At 38.8% G+C, this 13,988-nt stretch overlaps 1 protein-coding gene across 1 annotated transcript in view; it reads left to right on the forward strand.

The window, feature by feature from the left end:
- Positions 1-13,988, forward strand: part of RBMS3 (RNA binding motif single stranded interacting protein 3) — a 687,926-nt gene that overhangs the window by 37,153 nt on the left and 636,785 nt on the right.

Here is a 13,988-nt window from a genome sequence, read left to right on the forward strand (position 1 = left end):
CCCAAGGGACACAGCTGGCCCTTCTGTTTAGTGGGAGAATTAAAGATTAAAGAGAAAATGATGGGAAAAGACCTCTTGAAAGGTGCAAGAGGCATTCCACACAGAGTGGATAGTTCCTGCAGCTGGGGGGGAGTTATTAGAGGGTATAGATGGGGGCTGTTGTTTTAAGAAGGTACAGGCTTGGTATGTGTAAGACAAGGGTTGTTTTAGAGAAAGATTGGTCAGTGACAAAGATTTTTACACTTCACAACGTTTGTGACTCTGGTATAATCAAAGTACTAAGGTTTTCTGGCAAGCTCCTTATGTGGATTAGTAATCACTTCAGTTTGGGAACCAGCTTTCCTAAAAGGGTGGAGTGACCGGAGATTTCTCTATCCAGACTGGTGCTGTTCAGCCTGCTCCTGTAACAGATCTAACAAGACAGAGAAGCCTCCTGGTGATTCCTCATCAGAGAGGGTAACTGAGGTGAGGATGGACTGGGTGCCTCACAATGCAAGGTGATGCAGGGTGACTCAGCAGCTGCAGTTCAGTGTTGGTGGATGTAGAATGGTGCAAAGTAGGAGAAGATCCTAAACCAAAATACACAGCGACAGAACCTAAGTTATCACTTGGGAAGAAACCTTGGGTTATAAAACTGTACAAAAATGTATGTTGAATATGCAGGAGGAATAAGGGAAAATAAAAAAAGAACTGATGAATGGGAAAGTGCTCATGAACAAAATTGAAATATCTTTACACTAGAATTTAAATGCACATTGCTCTTGGATATTGCATCTTTACTCCTACATAGAATCATAGAATCACAAGGTTGGAAACGACCTACAAGATCATCTAGTCCAACCATCTCCTCATCACCATTGCCACCACAAGCACTAAACCACATCACGCAGCACGTCGTCCAGACGCCTCTTGAACACTGCCAGGGACGGCGACTCCACCACCTCTCTGGGCAGCCATTCCAGTGCCTGACCACTCTCTGAGAGAAAAAGCTCTTCCTCATGTCTAAATAAATAATATATCTAATATATCTAATATATTATTATATATTAAATATATATTAAATAAATAAATAAATAAAATAATAATTCATCTCACAAGAGATGCTGGAAATGCAGAGAAAATACAGAAAACGTTGATAAAAGATGTGGGTGTCTCCTATATGGAAAACAGCTAAACACTTCAGGAATTTCAACCTCCTGTCTGATCAGGAAGAAAATGAAGGGCTGTAAACTCTCAGGTGGCAAGGAGAAAGCAAATGGAAAACAGCTAGTCACTTTCCTATGCCATGGGATCCAGGCAGCCTCAGGTGGATGGCTAGGTGACAAGTTTAAAACAGGTGACAAGTTTGAAACAAGAAAAACGGTCTTCCTCCAGCTGTGCAATTGCCCCGGGATATTGTAGATGCCAAAAGTTCACATGCTGACAATGGTGTTTGGACATATTCCTTAAAGAACACTCTCTTGGTGACAATTGTGTACAAAAATGAAGAGATTGCTGGGAGCTGGGAAGGCCCAAGGGTTGGGACTCTGTTGGTTCTTATCAGAGAAGGAAAAAGTGTAAATTATGAGTATAGGCAGGGTAACTGACTTCCTCAGCCTCTGTGCCTGTCCTGTTTGTCTTTTCCTGTGTAATTAAACTCATCTTGTGCTAAGTATTGCATATGCATATTAAGAAAAAGAAAAAAACAAAAAAGCAGTTGCTTCCCTTGAAAATCATTCTGAGCTTTTATGAAAAGAATTCAGAGAGTGCCCTTGCAGAAAAGAGAGACAGAAGAATTTTAAACAAAAGATTGAGGTGAAAGAAAATGTGTACTGGATGAACTCCTAATTTGCAAAGGTATTCTGATACTCTCCAAGGGTCTTTTTGTCTTAATGCCTACACAAAGTGTGTTAGCATTGCACCAACATGTGAATAACGATGATGTTGATGTCTGGCAATAATCTCTAAATGGTGATCATCTTTGTATCTAGGCATTTGCTGTAGCTTTTCAGAGGGACTGAAATGCAGCTGACCTGAATAAAACCTGTGTATTGAAACACCTGATTTTCTTTTCATTGAGAGTACAGTAATATGTGCAGTGTATGTGCTTAATACGTTGCTTTCTAGTTGGCTCTCCTTGCAATTTTGGATTGCAACAGAATGCTCTGTGTCACACCTGATGACTAAACCTGTCTCACCCACACCACAGGAAAGTGCTGGTGCACTGAGATTTCTTAGAATCAAGCTTTAGGTTGTCCTCAGATTTCAAATCTCCTGTGCATTTTTTTTTTTAAATGTGGCCTCTAACTCAAGAGATACAAGCACAAAAGGATTCCAGGCAACAATTAATCAGATAAGTATTTATTTATTTAACTCAACCTATAGAATTATGCTGGCAATAGTTTCTTCAGAGTTAAAGCTTCACTGAGCAAAAGGCTGTCTTTTAAAGACTGTTTTCTTTTTTTCAGGCATCTACACTGAAACTGTCTGGATTTCATTGGGCATGGTAAGAATTTTTCTCTTAATTACAGAAGAAAAAAAAAAAGAGCTGTCTGTGGTGTTTACCTCCTGATATGTTCAAAGTGGAAGCACAGCTTTGGAAACTAGATGCATTTGATTTATGTTGTGCATTATAAAGCAGAAGGGAAAGACATAACCAAAGCAAACGTACATTGCAGGCATGTGGGATGGTGTTTACTACTGCATTCCCTAGGAGCGAGTTAGAGTTGGCTATAAACAGGGGCTGGGGGCCCAGGGGAAATTGTGGAACATCTGTCTGCGTGATGGCAATAAAGTTTAAAAAAAAAACCAACTATATATAATATCCACAATTTAAATGGTTTTAGTGAGGATACATACTTGATATTGGAAAGGTTACATAGCACACCCAGAGTTACCAGAGTGTGGACAGAAGCAAGACAAAGCCCAGTAACCAAGGAAGATGCATTGTGCTGTGAGGGGAAAAGCCTGTAATGTTTCTAGAAATTGAAACATCAATAGATCTAAATGTTGCTGAAATATGAAGTAGTTCAATCTCATTGATGCTAAGGCTTTAGTCTTGCTGGCACAGCTGTGTTAGAAAGGGATTTATTATATTTTTGTCATCATTGCTATGCTACCAAAAGCCCTAATGTCTATGAAGTTACACTAGAGGAAAAAAAAAAAAAGGGATTTTTTTCTCAGACAACTTAATTTGCTCATGGAAATGATGTAAAACTGTACCTGAAAAAGGCTTTTCTTTTTTTTTTCCTACTGTAAATTGTCTATGCTTGTATAACTGTATCAATAAACATTACAGGAGTCTAAAAGGACTTGCTGAAAAGAAATAATCTATCTGAAGCAAAAGATAACAAACAACTCTTAGTATAAATTGGCTAACTCATATAACTGGAAATGGTATGTGATAAGTAAATACCAAATCCAGGGATTCCACAAGTTCTTTTTTTTTTTTTTTTTTTTTTTAACTATTCCTCTCACTTTTTGTCTAAAGTTTGGGCTGAGAAAAATTCAAGGTAGCATCATGCAGATATTTTTTCCTTCTTGGGCATTTCTTGTTTCTGAGGATAGTACTGGTGGGGATTGAGATGGAGAGTCCTAGGTAGCCTTGCTTCCAGGCAGTGAGGAGAACCAAACCACTTTCTTGGGCACCACTGAGAGAATCTCCTTTTGAAGTTTCCTTCCCACATTTATATGCTGCCCTCTCTTCTGTGAAGAAACCTTGCTTAAATTTCTCAGTTTGTGCCCCTTTATGGAGAGAGACAGTGTATGGGTGCAAAAGAGACAGAGAAAGTGGTATGTGCCAAGTATATTGAGAGAGCATAGCAGAAAAGTCTCTCAGTTTCATATATCTGGGACAAAGGGAGATTGAGGAAGACAAAAGCTTTATATTAATAAGTACTTAATTTACCATCCCTATCTCCCACCTCAAAATCCTCCTCTCCCTCTCCAAAGCACATCCATTTTTAGACAACTGATTATTTTTGAGTCCTTTGAACTAGCAGAAGCACTTGAAATAAATGCATTTATTGCCTTCTGCCAGCCTCTGTCTCATCTGCATATGGACACTTTAATGAGTTAAAGAATATGTCTTACATATCTCAGAAATATACTAAGTTCACAATAGTGGCACCTGATACAGCTTTATTCCTCCATCTCCCTTAGAGTACAGTGGAAACGCTGCTGTATTATTTGATAAACAATCACCAATTAGTCATTGCATTCCTTACTAATTCAGTAACTGCTCTCCAGGGCCTCTGGGCAGCTCGTATGCCTGTTCATGTGCCCCAGGTAGATCTGAACTGAAGGAGTTTCCTTAATTGTTTCTGCTGTTGTGTCTGTTCAAAAGGTTTTACTGCTCCTTTCAGTAAGCTAGGTGGTGTATTACAATCCCATGCTTGCCATCTTACCTTTCCCCAGCATGCCATTAAAAACACGAGTAACATAATCCCAAAACATTATGCTGCATCCTTTCAGTTTCTCTGCACAGGTGCGTAGAAATGCCTACTTAGCACGTAGAATGGAAGTTGGCCCTGCTGAATGTTGGGCATGGTGTGATGCAGCTTCACCTCCTCAATCTTTTGTAGTTTTGGGTACTCATTGGTGCCCCAGTGCCCTGCTAAATTACATAAATCAGACCACATCACTTGCTTGTCACAGAGCTGGGCAGGACAGTGAGCCAAATTAGTTTTCCTTGTCTATTATGTGTTGAATGTTCTTGCAAGTCCTATTGAACAGCAAGCATGAATGGGAGAAGTTCTCTCTGCTAACGTTTGTTCTTTTTTCTTTTGTCTTACAGTGGCCTGATGGTGGCTCAAATTTTCTGAAATACATTCCAGAGGATGCAGCAGACCTGTGGCTGTGGCTCCTTTGCACATAAATGTTGTTGTGTGTATGTTTGACCATGGTAGGATATTTAATGTGTCATAGAAACACATTTTGTGTGCCCAGACTCAGTGTCAGTACCACCACAGAACCTTTCAGACAAATGTATTTTCCCTCATTTGACCCTTTAAAAAAAAAAAAAAAAAAGCACAACCCCAGACTTTGAGAAACTGTAATTTCCTGTGAAAAATGTACCTTCCTGTGTTCTTCTGGGGGAAAAGGGAACTTTGTTATATCCATTGTTGTAAGTGAAATACAGTGTACAGCATGCTAAGTAATTGCTCAGTTAAATGTCAGTGTGAATCCAGAAATCCTCAGTAGAGTAAAAAAATAAATATTTTTATTTTCTCTAAAAGCTTCCCTGTAAAATTATTCCAAGAATTTTCTTCATCAGACAGCACAGAACAAACAGATGGGTGCCTCTTCACTTCTCAGCCTGGTGGCAGGATTGTTGGGAATTTGGGCTAAGCGCTCTCAAAATATTCTGAGTTTCCAAAAAGATGAAACCTACCTGGCTAACCAAGGATGTGCCTCATCTTTGGTGAGCAGGAAACCTGAGTAGTAGATATTTCTATCTGAAGTTACACTCTTATGCCTGTATTAGTGCCTCCAAAGGAACTGAAAAGACAACTGATGCAAACCTTCGCCACTCACAAGGCCTGGGCAGGATGTTGGACAAAGCTGTTCAGCTGAAGTAGTTAGTTGTTTTCTTCCCCTTTCACATGCAGTGACATCTTACCTTTCAAAGTATGCATTATTTTTTTCTTCAACATTATATTACCTATGTTTTCCAATTTCACTCTGGTTTGTATAATTTTCTTCTTTTATACTCTTGATTTTCAACAATTGTTTCTTTCTTTTTTTTTTTTTTTTTTCTTTTTTTTCCTCAGTCTTTCAAACAAGATGTTTGGTCTTCCATATACATAATTTTCTAGATTTGCATTTAAAATGGTAGGGGAAAGCTGATATGGCAGAATAGTATTTGCAGTAGAGTGCATCGTCCTGTAAGCAGACTAAATAGCAAGGCATCATTCACAAGGAGGTGAGGTAATACTCATTGCTGCAAAGTTCTTAACTGTTCACTCTTAACTCTGGATGCCTGGGTTTCTTTTTATGGAGTGCCTGTTTACTCTTGTATATTTTTATAGAGTAAAAGGCTGGTGTGTAGAATGAGGGTGTTATGTGCAGTAATGTTATAAATAACATTGGCTCTCAGATTATTTTCATTATATCCACTTGCCAGAATGTGTAACATTAAATATAAAAAAAAAACAACCTTAAATAATATTAAAAAAATGTACACACACACAAAAATAAAACAACAATGGATGGCTTGGATAAGAGATCTAAAGGAAATGCTGGGGAATATATTTCTTGGGGAGTATTCCCTACCTAGTTAATAACCCAAGCAGAAGATTGCTTACTCCTCCCACAGCCTCAGATCAAACAGAATATTAAAGCCATAAAGATGCTGGCATAAGGAAGAAGGAGGGTTACTCAGCACCCATCATGCTCAACTGACAGGCAAATGGGGAGCACACTGAGAGCAGAGCTGGTCTCCTGACTGAGCTGGTGACTCCAGGGTGAGTTAGATGAAATGCAACTGTGAATGGAGAAGGGGAAGCATATACATAGGATTTGTTATTCTTCTCTTTTTATTCTGTGTGCTGTATACTTTGGGGTAAATACACATACACAAAAATGTATTTTGACCAATATTTCAATCGGTGTGGTGGCATTTGGTTCAATAATGAGGCGTTCAGTAGCTTAGCAGATTGGTGAGCACACAACGTGCAGGCCAAGTACCCATGGGAGAGCTCTTGTAGGTTCTCCCACTGACTGTGTGTCACTCTGTGTGTGTCACACCTCCCACTGAGGTCTCACATGGAACAAAGATGCTGAGGTTCCAGCCCTGCTCCTGCAAGTGAAAGGGAGGTAGACCGGGTCAGGGAAGTTCTGAGTCCTGAGGAGGCACTGCTTGTTTTGTGAGGGCTGTCAGACAGTTTTCAGAGTATGTCTGTGCATGTGATCTTTTTCAGTGCTAACATTTATTTGGGAAAGTGTAATAACACCAGTACGTCCTTGTGATTTTATAGCATTTTTTATTATGGCTATAGTTTACAATAACCTCGCTGTCATACTGGCCTCTAGTATGTTTTCAGTAGCCTCTGACTCTTTCTCTATGATGGAAGTGAAATTGGACCATTTTGTACATGCCCGGTTGTCTTTCCTCCTCTCATTCCTTCTTCTCAAATGCTGATTGTGTCAATGAGGTTCTTCTGGTTTGTTCTTTCCCAGCATTCATCCTCAGAGGTATATGGTGTCTGGGTTGCCTTTCCTCAGAATAGAGGGAATAAATATCAGTTGACAAAGCTGCCTGTTCCATGCAGCTGAACTCGTGGAAGACAGTGCCCTTCTCATTTTTTTCCTGTTCTTCATGCTTTCCTGATTCCCATCCTGTATCAAAATCTCAAATCTCTGCATGGCAGCTGTTTGTTGTTTAGCCATTGCTCTACTTGAAGATGGGAATTTAACATCTGAGGGCTTTAAGGAAAGAGGAGTCCTTGAAAGACTTCTAGAAGAACAGACCATGTTTTGGATACCAGAAGTAAAATAGAAACGGCGGTGATGCTGTATTGGTGCATGGCAAATCTGTGAAGAGAGAAGGACAGTACCAGCACAAGCAAAGCCCTGGGAGAAGCACTGCTTTGGCTGATGTCTGTAACTCCTCACACACTGCAGAGTGCTCCAACAGTAAACCTCTGCTAGACTGATGGGTTCCATATGCCGGAGGGCTTTGATTTGTGGCTGGTTCAGTAGTGATCTGAAGCTTGCGTCTCTTCTATAAATTCTGCTAAAACCAGGGCTTCATCTGTGAATCACTTACAGGCACAGTTAACTAATCCAGAAAGATATTTAAGCAACACTGCATCTGAACTTGGCAACCAATGTGAAATCCTCATTTAAAAACAATAGTAAAGTACTGGAGAGATTATGACACAATATAGTCAACTAACGTGTTTTACAATGCAGGCTGACATTTCAGTGATCTCCTAGAATGGCAACTGAGCTGGAGAAGTCATGAGTAATTGCAAACAAAATGCTGTGAGTGACCACTCTTCCACAAATCTGTAGAAAAAAGATTACAGCAATGGGTCAGAGACAAAACACTGTTGTGATTGCAGGCTGGAAAGGAGAGGAAAAGCAGAGAGTTAGGCTAATCTGATAAGGTAGACAGAGACCTGAAGTTTGGCTTTAGACATCTGCAAATTGACTGAGATTCCTGTTGTTAACCCATTTATTGCTGGTATTGAGAGTGGGCTGGAGAGGTGAAATAACTAAATCTGAGACTAGAACAATTATTTGTTCATTTTTTAGTCTGCTCTAAAGCAGTACTAACTATAAATAATTTAAAAGAACTGTAAAATTGTCTGAAAAATGGGCAGAGCAGTGCTGGATAGAGATTAGAGGTGAATAAAGCAAGAGAGGGTGACTGAGTGAGAGTGAGAGCAGTTGATCCTGCACAATCCAGAAGGGCTGAGTTAGATCTTGCTCAAATTACAGCCGTGATCATAACCCAAATGCAATACTAGGTTGTTGCTTATCTTTCAAGAATAGTAAGATATTGAGTAACTAGGAGAGTATCATCCAACGTTTGCATGAAGCCATGCCTGTGGTCTCAGCTAAAGCACAGCTTGCAATTTTGGCCTGAGCTCAGAAAGAATGGGACTGAAAGGGGGGGATTAGGAAAAGTGTGACAACAGTATTCAGGAGCCTGAGAAAACTCCTGACAGAGGACGAACTAGACATTTTACCTTAGAAGATACAGGAAAATAGAACTGGTCTAGAAGTCTGAAGGATTACTAAATATGCTTGACAGGAGAGATCAGGGGCATCTTTTCTTTTCCTGCCATGGATAAGCCCACAGGGGCACTGAATGAAACTTCACAGTTATTCAAAAATATACTAACTAGGTCTAAGCAGGGAGCTGATACTAATGTTTCAAGCTTCATGTTATAAACTCAACTTTAATAAGATGTTAAGAAGGGGAGAGGATAGCAGCAAGTCTGCAGAAGCCGAAATCCTGACAAAAGTGCATCTTCAGAGGGGTTGTTGCTTAGTTACTTCATGCTCCAGTTTTCAGACTCTTACTTGAATTTTACCTGATTCATCCATCTTCTCAAATCCTGTTTACATTCTGTAAGGGAAGTTAATAATTCAGTGAACTGTGCTAATTTACAAAAAGAAATAAATAAATAAAAAATCAAGTAGTCTTTAATAGAGATGCCAAGTGCTTGTGGTATTACAGTGTCATCCGGCTACTGTGCAATTTTAACATTTAAAATACCTTTTCTACTGTAGTACTTCGTGATTCTGGCTCCTGTGATTTGGAGAAAAGCTGTACACTTACTTGCTTAATTGGGTAGCCTAAAGCCAATTGCTTAGGTGTATATAAAACAAAAGGGGTGTGTGGATGTTTGTGTGTGCACACAGATAAATTTTTAGGGAAACATTGTAGGTTATTGTTCGGTAGGATGCAAATAAGAACAAGGCAGATTTTTTTTCCAGTGGCTTTCATGACCTTCTTTCAGAGCTTCTTTCAGCACATAGATGGCTCTTTCCCCAGTGGGTCGTAGTTCCCTGCATGGTGTCAGAAGGATGACTGCTGCTTCTGAGAGGACATTTCTCTAAGCAGATGCATCCTTTTTCTTTTCCTTTCACAAATATTTGTCTGCTGTGCTGGGTTCACGCATTCCCTGTGCCATGGCAGTGTATGAGTTAAGTCTTCCTAAAGGCATGATGCAGCTCTATAGTGATGCTTGTTGATGAGAGCACAGAAGATAATGCAAGGCCTTAGATATTTTTGCAATTCTTTGAGTACAGATATTAACTAAACATCCAAGAGCCCTTTGTATGGATTTGAAGTGTATGGAGACATGGAACAGCTGATCTCTGAAAAGATCTGTCATACAAAGCCTTACCTCTGGTTCTCTTGCTCTCAGCAGCCCTCAAGAAATTAGCTATATATTTTTAAATAAGACAAACAGAAATTCTGAAGCCTGGCTCTTCCCTCTGATAGAAAGATTTTTTATATTTTTTTTTATTTTTTCTTAAAGAGACATGAATATATTAATTGCATTTTTAAATGTAAATAATGTTAAAGACTCTCTCCAGCTTGTGAAGAGAGAATTGTTTATTTTAGAACAGTATGTTTTTCCAGATAGAGATCAATTACTAAATTATTCATTTTTCCTCCTTTTCCATTTTATTGCAGGTCTCATTTCTAGGTGGCTGGAATGATTAATGGGATGTGCTGGGTTAATGCTTCGTGTTTGGGTACTCAAATGACAGAAGCATCTCTGTGCAAAGCTTTTAGTGTGGAGGCAGGATTGGAAGGTATTTTGAAGGCAGCTGATTGGCCATGGCACTTCCACTTCTTTCAGTTTAGCCATAAATCAATTGTGAATGATTTTCCCACAGTAATTTTTCATATAGTTTGAACCTGGGTAATGAACATCCTTGTCTTGGAGTGAAACTGTGATTTTTCTAGATCTTGTTGAAGATGTGATCAAGATTTATGAAGGATGACAATGTAAATCCATTACATTTTCCTCTCTCATTTTCTTCTCCACCTCTTCTCTTTACCCGTCTCCCTCCTTCCCTCCTTCCCTTTTTCCTTCCCCATACCTCATAACCCAAGGAGCTTTAAAATGTCCACTAGAGTACAGCTATCACATTGCAGCTGGCTCTTACTGCAAGAACAGTCATCTGTCAGTGATACAGCAGAAAACAGCAATAACCTAAATAAATGTTAAGATGGTTCAGATCAAGTAACAGTAGGATGTAAGCAACTTCCTACAGAACATTTTTTTTCTTCTTAATCTGTTGCGATTTTTTTTAATGCTGCTTGATATCAAAGTACAGTTCTGCTTACAAAAGAACTTTATAGAAATGACACTGTGGAGTCTTGTGTTCATTTTGTCTCCTCCTCAGTTTCTGTATCAAATGTTCACAGCTTGAAAGTAAAAGTATACTGTTGTTTTGTTTCTGGCAGTCCCCAGATCTCTTTCCTGTACTCATACGTTCAAGGTGGAGCCATTTCTGCCCCTTGTTCTCTACCTATCTTTGCTGTCAACTGAAATAAAGCTTCCAGTACTGGGTCTGCTAATGGTGCCCTTTGCTCTACCACGGCAAAACCACTTGACAGTCACAATGGAATGCTGCATTTATGTACTGTGTAATATTCTGCAGTATTGTATTTCTGTCTTTCTCGGTTGGTAGATGTAACGTTGAATTGTGATTTATTAGACCTGGGGCAGAACACTTTTCCATTGCAAGGTCCAGCTAGGTTTCTCAAATTGGCAAATCATATGTTAATAAGCACCTTTGTTTTTCATCCAGTGATAAATACATGCACACAAGAAAAGTCGTTCAGCCACAGTCTGCCTCAAATTAAGTTGCAGATTGTATCTGGCCCTTGGGCAAGGAATTCCTTGTTCCTGTATTAGACAGTGTCTAATAGTAGTTGAAAGAGAGATTTTTTGGAAATCATTCTGCAAGTTACTCTGGAGAGACAATGAATGTAAATTCTTGCAGACTTACAAAGACTGCAGTCAGAATATTGAGTGAAACTCAAAGTGCAGCATAGTGGTTTCTCTGTACATGACAGGCTTCAGAGATTTAGTATTCAAAAGAATGTGGGAAATTGGGTCATTTTTGTACAGTTGAGAAAAGATCTGAGGTTACCGACTCTCTTGTTCTAACCATGCAGGAACTCTTGAGTCTGGATTAGGGGGAAATTTGAACAGGATTTTCCTCTGCATTTAACACGAAAATCTAATAAATTATACTTCACTCAGTGAATGAAATTCTGCCAACATTGAAATTGATGTCAAAATTTCCATTTGCTTTTTTGGAAATAGGATGTCACTCTATCAGCATAAAAACAAAGTAGGCTCTTTAAGTCTTAAAGCCAGTTATTTCTGTCAGAATGTACTTATTTTTTTACAGTCTCATTTTAAGATTAGCAGTTTAGTTTTCTCGTGTTTTTCCTGCCTTATAAACATGGCTAAAAATTACTTTTCAGTAATTATCACTTACTGTGACATCTTCAAAGCCAAAGGTCACAAAGAGGTGGAGGTGATTAGCATCGAGTAAATATGTATTCACTGTCTTTCATGCATGAAGTTTGATTTCCTATTCCTTCTCTCTCCCCCTTTATTTTTGGTAAGTAATACAAGAGGGAGTTGTTGTAACAATTTTATAATCCTATAGTATTCAGAGTTTATGGGATAGTATTTTATAACTGCATTCTGTAAGCAGTAGTGTCTTTTGGAACAGCCGTGAAATCTTATAGCAGAGATTTCAAAAAGACAAGGTCTTGGCATAGGTTTCTGCAGGGAGAAAAAATGGCTTACGAATGTTTTTGAGCTTGTTGCATGCCAGAGCAGTGGCTCTGAAGCTGCCTTGTTTTTTTCGCTAATGGATCTGTTGCATCAGGTAGGAATTAATAGATGTAGGAATGGCCTGAAACAGATCAGAGTGAAAAAACAGATTGCTCATATACAGTCTCCGGCAGGAGAAAGCACTGGATGTCTCAATCAGCTTATGTGGATCCTTCATTCATGTATTTACCCAGTCTTGGGAACTTCCAGAGCACACAATAGCAATAAATAAATAAAGAGGTAAATAAATAAATTAAAATAAGCAAGCAGTAAACAAATACATGCAACATTCTCATTCTTCATGTCATGGCTCTGAAGGAAGTCTTCCTTTGTCCAGTATTTCAGCAATCACCTTGCTAGAAATTAGTGTGACCTGCAGACCTGCACTATTTTTACATGGAGCATGAAGATAGTATGTAAGTGGTAGGCAAGAAAACTCTCACTGGGAGGAGGCTGAAAGCAAATCAAGGAGTTAAGAAACTTGTAAGATAACATGATGCGTGGCTTCTACTGATTTATATTCTTAGTTATTCTTGCCAGTAATTCACCCTTCCAGCATCTCAATGTGCAAGGCAGACCTGTTTTATCCTGTCTGAGTGCCTACTAGGTCTGATACTCATTTATTTGCTTTATATACCTGTTTCTTCAAACAACCTCAGGCCAACGCTTTGTGTTAGTGTAATTTGCCCAGGAAAATAAAGTAAGCTTTGGCAATGCAAAAAAAAAAAATCTAATACTGTAATAGCTGTGTAAGTTAAAATGTATAAATTGATGGTTCACATAAAGATTATAAGACATTTTGGTTGCAGGCTGTTAACCGTGATACCAGTACACTACCAAAGTCTAGCTTGCAGTTGTCAGCATTTCAGTTGAGTTTTGCTCACTAATTCATTACCTTGTTCTAATCTCTGGAAAATTTAGCATGCAACTACAGTTTCTTGCGTATTAATTTTGAGTGTACTTAAAAATAATAACAAAAAGTGTTTTTCCGAACCCCGAAATACTTCAGACTCCATTCCTTCTGTTGAATGCCAATACCAATTATAATATTACCTGTATGTTCTGTTGGCTGACAAAACAAAACCTACATCCAGATTTAAAGGCTTGATGAAAAATCACACTGGAAAATGTAATACTTTGAAAAATATAGGCACCTCTTTTCCAGTGCATGCCTGAAACTGAACATAAAACAAAGCATTGCTGTGTTTGTCATATGAAAAGATGGACTTCTCTGTATTATCTCATAAAACATATTTTTCCTGTTTCTAAGAGGAACAGATTAAGACATTTGAACACCTCAGCTAGACTTCTTAGAGGTTGGCTGGAAGTTACAGAACATATGGTGCTTTGAGTAAACAGAGAGCCACTAAGAAGATATTTGAAATCTTTTGGAATGTATAAGCCAATCAAATTCCCACTGGGATCTGACACTATCGCATGGTGCTCAGATCATGTAACTCATGCTTAACCAGATCTAAAAAAGGAAGCCAGTAGTCTGAGCTAATTCTCTGAGTTCCCTCTACAGTCAAGGAGTTAAGGAGGTAAATTCGTTGCACTTATTCAGATGTCTGTGATGGATTTAAGTGAATCTTCAGCAGCCTGTGTCCTCACTGATTATAAGAAGAGTTAGAAGATTAGTTTAGGATGCATGCCCTAACTTGGAAAAAAAGACAGTAGGTGAGC

This window comes from Lagopus muta, chromosome 7, assembly GCF_023343835.1.
Source record: "Lagopus muta isolate bLagMut1 chromosome 7, bLagMut1 primary, whole genome shotgun sequence".
In the NCBI taxonomy this organism is placed as follows: Eukaryota; Metazoa; Chordata; class Aves; order Galliformes; family Phasianidae; genus Lagopus; species Lagopus muta.